Below are 12,810 nucleotides of genomic sequence, written 5' to 3' on the forward strand. Positions count from 1 at the left end.
GGGTCTTAGCGTTGAGATGGAGATGTCTGGGAAAGCTTTCGCCGTTTGATATTACATGGGGCCAGTAGGTCTCTGGTGGCCAATGTCCTGATCTCGGCTCTCCCACCTCAGAGGCTCAGGCCTGACACCCGGCCAGAGCACCAAGACCCTGTCAGCCACACAGCTCAGAAGAAAAGAGAGGAAAAAAAAGGAAAGAAGGAAATAAAAAATAAATAAAATAAAATAATTAAAATGGAAAAATTATTAAAATAAAAAAATTAAAAAGCAATAAAGAAAAAAAGAAAGAGAGAAAGAAAAAAGAGAGCAACCAAACCAAAAAACAAATCCACCGATGATAACAAGCGCTAAAAACTATACTAAAAAAAACAAAACAACACAAAAGGACAGTCAGAACTCTAGGACAAATGGCAAAAGCAAACTATACAGACAAAAATCACACAAAGAAGTATACATATACACACTCACAAAAAGAGGAAAAGAAAAAAATATATATATATATAAAAGGAGGAGAGCAACCAAATCAATAAACAAATCTACCAATGATAATAAGCTCTAAATACTAAACTAAGATAAACATAAAACCAGAAACAAATTAGATGCAGAAAGCAAACCCCATGTCTACAGTTGCTCCAAAAGTCCACCGCTTCAATTTTGGGATGATTCATTGTCTTTTCAGGTATTCCACAGATGCAGGGCACATCAGGTTGATTGTGGAGATTTAATCTGCTGCTCCTGAGGCTGCTGGGAGAGATTTCCCTTTCTCTTCTTTGTTCGCACAGCTCCCGGGGTTCAGCTTTGGATTTGGCGCCCCCTCTGCGTGTAGGTCTCCTGAGGGCGTCTGTTCTGTGCCCAGACAGGACAGAGTTAAAGGAGCCGCTGATTAGGGGGCTCTGGCTCACTCAGGCCGGGGGGAGGGAGGGGTACAGAATGCGGGGTGAGCCTGCAGAGGCAGAGGTCAGCATAACATTGCAACAGCCTGGGGCTCACCGTGTGTTCTCCCAGGGAAGTTGTCCCTGGATCACAGGACCCTGGCAGTGGCGGGCTGCACAGGCTCCCGGGAGGGGAAGTGTGGATAGTGACCTGTGCTCGCACACAGGCTTCTTGGTGGCGGCAGCAGCAGCCTTAGCATGTCATGCCCGTCTCTGGTGTCCGTGCTGATAGCCACGGCTCACGCCCGTCTCTGGAGCTCATTTAGGTGGTGCTCTGGATCCCCTCTCCTCACGCATCCCAAAACAATGGTCTCTTGCCTCTTAGGCAGGTCCAGACTTTTTCCCAGACTCCTTCCCGGCCAGCTGTGGTGCACTAGCCCCCTTCAGGCTGTGTTCACACAGCCAACCCCAGTCTTCTCCCTGGGATCTGACCTCCAAAGCTCGAGCCTCAGCTCCCAGCCCCCACCCACCCCAGAGGGTGAGCAGACAAGCTTCTCAGGCTGGTGAGTGCTGGTCAGCACCAATCCTCTGTGCAGGAATCTCTCTGCTTTGCCCTCTGCACCCCTGTTGCTGCGCTCTCCTTCGTGGCTCCAAGGCTTCCCCCCCGCCCACCACCCATCTCCCCCAGTGAAGGGGCTTCCTAGTGTGTGGAAACTTTTCCTCCTTCACAGCTCCCTCCCAGAGGTGCAGGTCCTGTCCCTATTCTTTTGCCTCTGTTTTTCCTTTTTTCTTTTACCCTACCCAGGTACGTGGGGAGTTTCTTGCCTCTTGGGAAGTCTGAGGTCTTCTGCCAGCGTTCAGTAGGTGTTCTGTAGGAGTTGTTCCACGTGTAGATGTAGTTTTGATGTATTTGTGGGGAGGAAGGTGATCTCCATGTCTTACTCCTCTGCCATGTTGAAGGCACCCCTGTATCTTTTTTTTTAAACCAACAAAACTCCATGCAATTAAATACCCTAACAGAACCTGAAAATACAGAGTCACTTAAATATCTGAGAAATATTTTATGAGAGAAATTCTTGTCAGTATAAGAACTCTGTGTTTCATTCTTTTTTTGTAATCTACTTCTACTGATAATTTAAAAAATGAAGCTACCTGTTGAATCTGCCAGGGTGATGGCTTTTATCTTAAAATCAGACCTTTAGTATATGTTATTTGTGTGGGGAGAGCTAAGGCTTTGCTTATTTCCATGCTTGTAGGGGTCATTCACTGCTCGGTCACATTATTTCAAGCAATGAAATGATATTTAGACATTTATAGCCAATTATTCTGTGAAAAGTTAGTAGAGATCCCAACTCAAGCAAGAGGGCAAAGAATGACTTAAAATTTTTTTTTTTAAATCAGTGATATGGGTCCAAGTGATGATTAGTAGTCATAATACTTGATTTATATCAAAGTACACTTTTCAGTTTTGGAAGTGCTTTTACATTTATTCACAACAGTGCTCTCAGGTAGATATTGTAATGCCCATTTTAGAGATTAACAAGAGGCTTTGAGGTTTTAAGTGCTTTGTGCAAAAATCACACAGATGGTAATTTTCTGATTAAGTGATAGAGTGCCATTTCCACTAAACTGCATGGTGAAAAGTCACTTAAAGACATGAGAGAAATCTTAGAGTTCCTAAAAAGATTAGAAAAATATCCAGGGGGAAAATGGAGGTTAATTGTAATAAAACTAGATAAACGTAGATATGTTCATGAAAATATGTGATATAGCCAAACTGTAAGCAATGTAAAGACAAGATATAGATACATGTTAAGAAAAACTATATATAGTTTAGGAAAATTTTCTGTAAAGTGAATTACTGTTGGGGGAGGAGAGAAGATGGCGGAAGAGTAAGACGCGGAGATCACCTTCCTTCCCACAGATACAGTAGAAATACGTCTACACGTGGAACTGCTCCTACAGAACACCCACTGAACGCTGGCAGAAAACGTCCGACCTCCAAAAAGGCAAGAAACTACCCCCGTACTTGGGTAGGGCAAAAGAAAAAAGAAATAACAGAGACAAAAGAATAGGGACGGCACCTGCACCAGTGGGAGGGAGCTGTGAAGGAGGAAAGATTTCCACGCAGTAGGAAGCCCCTTCGCGGGCAGAGACTGTGGGTGGCAGAGGGGGGAAGCTTCGGAGCCACGGAGGAGAGCGCAGCCACAGGGGTGCGGAGGGCAAAGCGGAGAGGCTCCCGCACGGAGGAGCGGTGCCGACCAGCACTCACCAGCCCGAGAGGCTTGTCTGCTCCCCCGCCGGGGCGGGCGGGGGCTGGGAGCTGAGGCTCAGGCTTCGGTCGGATCGCAGGGAGAGGACTGGGGCTGGTGGCGTGAACACAGCCTGAAGGGGTTAGCGCACCACAGCTGGCTGGGAGGGAGACCGGGAAAAGGTCTGCAGCTGCCGAAGAGGCAAGAGACTTTTTCTTGCCTCTTTGTTTCGCTGCGCGCAAGGAGAGGGGATTCAGAGCGCCGCCTAAACGAACTCCAGAGAAGGGCGCGAGCCGCGGCGATCAGCGCGGACCCCACAGACGGGCGTGAGACGCTGGGGCTGCTGCTGCCACCTCCAGAAAGCCTGTGTGTGAGCACAGGTCACTCTCCACACCGCCCCTCCCGGGAGCCGGTGCAGCCCGCCACTGCCAGGGTCCCGTGATCCCCGGACAAATTCCCCGGGAAAACGCACTGCGCGCCTCAGGCTGGTGCAACGTCACGCCGGCCTCTGCTGCCGCAGGCTCGCCCCGCCTCCTCCGTACCCCTCCCTCCCCGCGGCCTGAGTGAGCCAGCGCCCCCGAAGCAGCTGCTCCTTTAACCCCGTTCTGTCTGGGCGGGGAATAGATGCCCTCAGGCGACCTACACGCAGAGGCGGGTCCAAATCCAAAGCTGAACCCCAGGAGCTGTGTGAACAGGGAAGAGAAGGGGAAATCTCTCCCAGCAGCCTCAGAAGCAGCGGATTAAAACTCCACAAACAACTTGATGTGCCTGCATCTGTTGAATACCTGAATAGACAACGAATCATCCCAAATTCAGGAGGTGGACTTTGGGAGCAGGATATATTAATTTTTCCCCTGTTCCTTTTTTTTTGTGAGTGTATATGTATATGCTTCTGGGTGAGATTTTGTCTGTATAGCTTTGCTTTACAATAGCTTTATTTTACTTCACTATATTATAGCCTCTTTCTTTCTTTCTTTCTTTCTATTTTTTCTCCCTTTTACTCTGAGCCGTGTGGACAAAAGGCTCTTGGTGCTCCAGCCAGGCATCAGGGCCGTGCCTCTGAGGTGGGAGAGCCAACTTCAGGACACTGGTCCACAAGAGACCTCCCAGCTCCACGTAATACCAAACGGTAAAAATCTCTCAGAGATCTCCATGTCAACATCAAGACCCAGCATCACTCAATGACCAGCAAGCTACAGTGCTGAACACCCTATTCCAAACAACTAGCAAGACAGGAACACAGCCCCATCCATTAGCAGAGAGGCTGCCTAAAATCATAATAAGGCCACAGACACCCCAAAATACACCACCAGACGTGGATGTGCCCACCAGAAAGACAAGATCCAGCCTCATCCACCAGAGCTCAGGCACTAGTTCCCTCCACCAGGAAGCCTACAAAACCCACTGAACCAACCTTAGCCACTGGGGACAGATACCAAAAACAACGGGAACTACAAACCTGCAGCCTGTGAAAAGGAGACCCCAAACACAGTAAGATAAGCAAAATGAGACGACAGAAAAACACACAGCAGATGAAGGAGCGGGGTCAAAACACTCCAGATTTAACAAATGAAGAGGAAATAGGTAGTCTACCTGAAAAAGAATTCAGAATAATGATAGTAAGGATGATCCAAAATCTTGGAAATAGAATAGACAAAATGCAAGAAACATTTAACAAGGACGTAGAAGAACTAAAGAGGAACCAAGCAATGATAAAGTGAATTACTGTTAAATGAAGCTTATCTTCTCACTCGTTTCCATTTTAAAATAAAAGGCACATTGCATAGGAAAGTATCTTTGGGTATGATGAAATAACAATTAAAATGCAAAAAGTACTTTTAAAAATACCCAAAGAGAAAAATAAGCATTTCTGATAAATTATAGGTATCAAAAGACTTCGAAACCCAAAATACTACACTGAGTTAAAACATTTTCCAGAGACACTGGAGCTAGAATCATGTCCCACTGACCTTGTAGAACATTTTAATGCTAATTTAGATGGTTCTAGAAGACTTCCTTGGTTTTAAAAATCATCTGGATCTTTTTACTAAAGCTGGGAATTACCTTAACAGGAAGTGCAACTTTTTATTTCATATTAGAGCTAAAATTTAGAATGCAAGTACCTGAATACAGAAGCAGCACTTCGTTTTACCTTCACACTGAAGTACATGTAGAACAGGAAGAAACATGGGCAAGGAACAGGAACACCAAGTTTCCCATGAGGTGAAAGAGAGGTTCCGAGAGTATTGGGTGCTTAAACTCAGAGTCAAGTCTTGGCATATCAAAATCTTAATAAAGATTTGTCAAATTAATAAAATTAGAAATGAAAAAGGAGAAGTTACAACTGACACCACAGAAATACAAAGGATCATAAGAGACTACTACAAGCAGCTATATGCCAATAAAATGGACGACCTGGAAGAAATGGAAAAATTCTTAGAAAGGTACAACCTTCCAAGACTGAAACAGGAAGAAATAGAAAATATGAACAGACCAATCACAAGTAATGAAATTACAACTTTGATTAAAAATCTTCCAACAAAAGTCCAGGACCAGATGGCTTCACAGGTGAATTCTATCAAACATTTAGAGACGAGCTAACACCTGTCCTTCTCAAACTCTTCCAAAAAATTGCAGGGGAAGAAACACTCCCAAGCTCATTCTACAAGGCCACCATCACTCTGATACCCAAACCAGACGAAAGGTATCCCAGAAAAAGAAAATTACAGGCCAATATTACTGATGTACATAGATGCAGAAATCCTCATCAAAGTACTGGCAGACAGAATCCACCAACATATCAAAAGGATCATACAGCACGCTCAAGTGGGATTTATCCCAGCGATGCAAGGATTCTTCAATATATGCAAATCAATCAATGTGATACACCATATTAACAAATTGAAGAATAAAAACCACATGATCATCTCAATAGATGCAGAAAAAGCTTTTGACAAACTTTAACATCTATTTATGATAAAAACTCTCCAGAAAGTGGGCATAGAGGGAAACTACCTCAACATAATAAAGGCCATATATGACAAATCCACAGCAAACATCATTCTCAATGGTGAAAAACTGAAAACATTTCCTCTAAGATCAGGAACAAGATAAGGATGTCCAGTCTTGCCACTATTGTTCAATATAGTTTTGGAAGTCCTAGCCATGGCAATCAGAGAAGAAAAAAAAATGAAAGGAATCCAAATTGGGAAAGAAGTAAAACTATCACTGTTTGCAGATGACATGATACTATACATAGAAAATCCTAAAGATGCTACCAGAAAACTACTAGAGCTCATCAATGAATCTGGTAAAGTTGCAGGATACAAAATTAATGCACAGAAATCTCTTGCATTCCTATGCACCAACAATGAAAGATCAGAAAGAGAAATTAAGGAAACAATCCCATTTACCATCACAACAAAAAGAATAAAATACCTAGGAATAAACCTACCTAAGGAGGCAAAAGACCTGTACTCAGAACACTGTAAGATACTGATGAAAGAAATCAAAGATGACACAAACAGATGGAGAGATATACCATGTTCTTGGATTGGAAGAATCAATACTGTGAAAATGACTACACTACCCAAAGCAATCTACAGATTCAGTGCAATTGCTATCAAATTGCCAGTGGCATTTTTTTACAGAATTAGAACAAAAAATTTCACAATTTGTATGGAAACACAAAAGACCGCAAATAGCCAAAGCAATCTTGAGGAAGAAAAACGGAGCTGGAGGAATCAGGCTCCCTGACTTCAGACTATACTACAAAGCTACATTAATCAAGACAATATGGTAGTGGCACAAAAACAGAAATATAGATCAATGGAACAGGATAGAAAGCCCAGAAATAAACCCACGCACATACGGTCAACTAATCTATGACAAAGGAGGCAAGGATATACAATGGAGAAAAGACAGTCTCTTCAATAAGTGGTGCTGGGAAAACCAGACTGCTACATATAAAAGAATGAAATCAGAACACTCCCTAACACCATACACAAAAATAAACTCAAAGTGGATTAAAGACCTAAATGTAAGGCCAGACGCTATAAAACTCTTAAAGGAAAATATAGGCAGAACACTCTTTGACATGAATTGCAGCAAGATCTTTTTCGATCCACCTCATAGAGTAATGAAAATTAAAACAAAAATAAACAAATAGGATATAATTAAACTTCAAAGCTTTTGCACAGCAAAAGAAACAATAAAGAAAACAAAAAGACAACCCTCAGAATGGGAGAAAATATTTGCAAATGAAGCAATCGACAAGGGATTAATCTCCAAAATATACAAACAGCTCATGCAGCTCAATATCAAAAAAACAAATAACCCAATCAAAAAATGGACAGAAGATCTAAATAGACATTTTTATAAAGAAGACATATAGATGGCCAAAAAGCACATGAAAAAATGCTCAACATCACTAATTATTAGAGAAATGCAAATCGAAACTGCAATGAGGTATCACCTCACACCAGGCAGAATGGCCATCATCAAAAAATCTACAAACAATAAATGCTGGAGAGGGTGTGGAGAAAAGGGAACCCTCCTATACTGTTGGTGGGAATGTAAATTGGTACAGCCACTATGGAGAACAGTATGGAGGTTCCTTAAAAAACTAAAAATAGAGCTACCATATGACCCAGCAATCCCACTCCTGAGCGTATACCCGCAGAAAACCATAATTCAAAATCATGCATGCACCCCAATGTTCATTGCAGCACTATTTACAATAGCCAGGACATGGAAGCAACCTGAATGTCCATCAATGGAAGAATGGATGAAGAAGATGTGATACATATATAGAATGGAATATTACTCAACCATAAAAAAGAACAAAATAATGCCATTTGCAGCAACATGGATGGACCTAGAGATTGTCATACTGAGTGAAGTAAGTCAGACACAGAAAGATAAATATCATATGATATAGCTTATATGTGGAATCTAAAAAACAGGGTATAAATGAACTTATTTACTAAACAGAGTTAGAGTCACAGATGTAGAAAACAAACTTATGGTTATTAGGGGATAAGGGCAGGGAGAGGGATAAATTGGGAGATTGGGACTGACATATACATAGTACTATATATAATATAGATAACTAATAAGTGTTAGCACAGGGAACTCTACTCAATACGCTGTAATGCCTATATGGGAAAAGAATAAAAAAAAAAAAGAGTGAATATATGTACATGTATAACTGATTCACTTTGCTGTACACCTGAAACTAATACAACATTTTAAATCAACTCCAATAAAAATTGAAAAAAAAATCTTAATCAGGAATAAAAATTCTTCCTAGTGTCAGTAAGCAATATCCCGGGAAGTTTCCTACTTACAAAAGGTTTGTGTTACAAAGGTTTGTTTGGGAATTAAAATGGTGAAACAATCATATAAACAACGTAAAAATGTATAAGCCAGCATTCCCAACCCTATTTCAATCATAAGAGAAACCTGTTTGTCTCTGATAGGTAACAACACAGGCGAATAAAATAATAGTGGTTATATTGGTAAGGTGAGTAATAACAGGTAAGATAACCTGTGATCCACAATGTAATACATTTTTTTTTGTAAAGCTATTTTAATTAATTAATTAATTTATTTATTTATGGCTGTATTGGGTCTTCATTTCTGTGCGAGGGCTTTCTCTAGTTGCGGCAAGTGGGGGCCACTCTTCATCGCGGTGCGCGGGCCTCTCACTCTCGCGGCCTCTCTTGTTGCGGAGCACAGGCTCCAGACGCGCAGGCTCAGTAGTTGTGGCTCACGGGCCTAGTTGCTCCGCGGGATGTGGGATCTTCCCAGACCAGGGCTCGAACCTGTGTCCCCTACATTGGCAGGCAGATTCTCAACCACTGTGCCACCAGGGAAGCCCCCTGTAATACATTTTTAAAAGAGAAATTGGAAAGCTGTATAAATATTAGCACCATTTTTAAAGGTGATGGTAAACACGCTCTTTAGAGAAAAAGTTACCCAGTGGCCTGAGTAGCAGAAATCAATGAGGCTGTTCATTGGCCTGTCCGTTTCTTACCTAGGAAAACACTTCTTAAAACTCCTGTCCACTCATCCTGAGCTGGTCCTGGCTGAGCCCACCTCTGCTGGGCTTATGACTCTCCAGGCCCTGATGCCTCCTGAGGTTGCAGCCAACCAGATCCAGGAGTCAGCATTTACCTCTCCACCCAACTCCCAAGTACCTGAACACCTCATTTACGATATATTTTTCTGTTACTTCGGCCCAATCCATGGAAATGAGTTTCCTTCCATTTAGGATCCAACTTTGAAGTTTGTATTCGTCATCATGGCAAGTGTCTCCCTCTCTTTCCAGATACTGTTTCCTAACTCCCTAAGGACTTTATTTTTAGTACATAACAGTTCTTCTGCCTGCCTGTTGGGAGTCTTGGTGGTGAGCACTTCTGAAAGTTCTGCTGAGACTGTAGTTCCCCCTTGGATACAGTCTTCCCTTCCCAGATGTGTTTCTGGTATGTCTAAGTGTGGAGTGGGGATGGACCTCCTCTCACCTGTTCTGTCCAGGCACTAAAATCCTGAGGCAGACCCTCCCTCCCCCTCTTTTCTTGTCTTCCCTGGCAGGGAGCACAACATCCTGTCTCACACCCAGGCTCTAGTTAGTTTCATTGATAAGGTGAATAAGGACATGCAGTAAGGCAAGTAATAACAGCTAGGATGACCTGTTACACCCTTCACACACACTCTAATAGTTTAATCGTTTGTAAAATGGTGATAAGGTTATTTTGCAACGAAATGAGATAATTCCTGAAAAGTGCTGGGATTATATGATAAGCACATAATAAATTGCAATAATTATTAGTGTTGTGTTTTCTTTTACTTTTTTTTTCTTTTCTTTTTTTTTGAGGTTTATTCTTTTATTTGTTACAGGAGTGGGTTTGGGGAAGTTTTTTTTTTTTTTTTTGACACTTTTATTATTTAATACTGAGTCTGTTGAACATGACTTTTTTTTTTTAAGTCATTTTTTTTTTTTTAATTATTTATTTATTTATTTCTAGCTGTGTTGGGTCTTCGTTTCTGCGCGAGGGCTTTCTCTAGTTGCGGCAAGCGGGGGCCACTCTTCATTGCGGTGCGCGGGCCTCTCACCATCGCGGCCTCTCTTGTTGCGGGGCACAGGCTCCAGACGCGCAGGCTCAGTAATTGTGGCTCACGGGCCCAGTTGCTCCGCGGCATGTGGGATCTTCCCAGACCAGGGCTCGAACCCGTGTCCCCTGCATCGGCAGGCGGATTCTCAACCACTGGGCCACCACGGAAGCCCCATGACTTTTTTAAACTTTATTTTTTATTGAAGTATAGTTGAAGGTGTTGTATTTTCTGAACTCAAAACTAAAAAATTCCCCAAATGAAAAAAATCTTTCTATGATAATTTGCTACAAGTTTAAAGGCTCTTTTGTATCAACCTGATATTTTTCTGGGTCCGCATATTCAAGAACTGGGAATTCTGGATATTCATACTTTTTTTTTAGAATCAGCAAAGATTAATTCACTAATGATGTGGAGAACCTATAAGAAACCTATAGGTTTGGAACCTATAAGAAAAATCAGAGAATCAAAGCTCATTAAGGGGGCTTCCCTGGTGGTGCAGTGGTTAAGAATCCGCCTGCCAATGCAGGGGACATGGGTTCAAACCCTGTTCTGGGAAGATCCCACATGCCGCGGAGCAACTAAGCCCATGCGCCACAACTACTGAGCCTGCACTCTAGAGTCTGTGCTCCGCAACAAGAGAAGCCACCGCAATGAGAAACCTGTGCACCGCAACGAAGAGTATCCCCTGTTCGCCACAACTAGAGAAAGCCCACGCGCAGCAACGAAGACCCAACGCAGCCAAAAATAAATAAATAAAATAAATTTATATATAAAATAAGAACATTCAAAGCGCATTAAGGAGTCTTGATATAACAAAGGCATGTTACTTTAACGTACATATCGTAGAAATTAAAATCTACAGCAATTCCCTGATATGTACAATTGATTCTTCTGCATTCAGAATAAACTGGGCTGTGGAAAGAAGCAGAGCTTTATGGAAAATACCATTTACTTATATTGGTATAAAAATCAAATTATCTTATTTCTCAAATTTCTCCTTTAACAAGAGGCAGTGCTTCTTTTTAAATCTAGAATATTTTCCTTACAGAACAATGTTATACTATAGAAATGATTGTTTATTGTATGTCATATATTTTACCTTAAATTAATGAATATTTTCTACAGGAGCGTATAATTTTGATTTTTATAAAAACCCAACATCAATTAAGAAAAAGAAAATATGAAATGGAGTTGGCTTTAATAAACAGAGATGAAATAACAGTTAAAAAATATCAAAAGTAGACTGTGTAAAATAGAGTAATTTAGTTTCTTAACATCTTATCCTCCACTGATGAAGGACCATTGTAAAACTGGTTTGAGAAACTGGAAGATTGGTGTTTGATACTGAAAAATAACCTATTACATGGAAGGCATAGAAGTCTATAGATGTGGGCATGCTTGTCTTCAGTCAAAAATCAAGATGAGGGCTTCCCTGGTGGCGCAGTGGTTGGGAGTCTGCCTGCCAATGCAGGGGACACGGGTTCGAGCCCTGGTCTGGGAAGATCCCACGTGCCGCGGAGCGACTGGGCCCGTGAGCCACAATTGCTGAGCCTGCGCGTCTGGAGCCTGTGCTCCGCAACAAGAGAGGCCGCGATGGTGGGAGGCCCGCGCACCGCGATGAAGAATGGCCGCAACTGGAGAAAGCCCTCGCACAGAAACGAAGACCCAACACAGCCATAAATAAATAAATAAATAAATAAATAAATAAAATATTAAAAAAAAAAAAAAAAATCAAGATGAAAATCTTGACTACTCTCAGTGCTCCATGGCAACTGGACTTCCCACATCCCTGCTTTTGTTTGCTAACCCCGCCACGCAGCTCCTTCTATACTCCTCACCCGTCATGTTCTTTTCACGCAGACCTCCTCCCTCAGACACTGGGGTTTCTAAATCTAGCAGTTGTAGTCATGGATTTTACAAGCTCGGTTTTTACCCATCTTGGCCATCCTTCTCACCAATTTCTGGCTTCATGCAGAGATGAACTGTCCTCCTCCCACCTTCTCCTTGCACTTTCCCCACCTACTCACTGTGAAAAAGTGCCCTTGTAGAAAAGGATTTGTTAGTTACCACACTTTGGATAAGATGCTAGCACTATGTCATCGCTTCTGGCTTCAAAGGTTTCCAAGGCTTGGAAAGTCTCTGAGGTGCACATGATGATTGGGTAAGGGGTCCCCGGATAGGTGAAAAACAGGAGTGACGGTGCATTTTCTTTTGATTTTTCCAAAGCTTCATCAATGTAGTCAGTAAATTTGGAATTAGCAGTCATGCTGGCTCCCTGCTAAAGAACCTGCTCTTTGATTGTCCAGGGACAGTGGTAGCTTTTAATGGGGCTTTTCGGGAGGTGGAATAAAGGGCTCCTCCCATTCACATGAGAAAGAAATAACTTAATTCTCATCCACCCCCACCCCCAGCTTTCTGCATACCCACCTCTGCAGGTGCAAAACAGGCTGAGGATCAGGGGATATTACCCCAAGGGTTGATTATATTACCGTTATAGGCAACCCTCCCAAGGAAAGTAAGAGTAGAATCTCTTAATAGATGATAATAGATATTAAATATCTAACACATAGTTA

The sequence above is a fragment of the Eschrichtius robustus genome, chromosome 15 (assembly GCF_028021215.1).
Source record: "Eschrichtius robustus isolate mEscRob2 chromosome 15, mEscRob2.pri, whole genome shotgun sequence".
Classification (NCBI taxonomy): Eukaryota; Metazoa; Chordata; class Mammalia; order Artiodactyla; family Eschrichtiidae; genus Eschrichtius; species Eschrichtius robustus.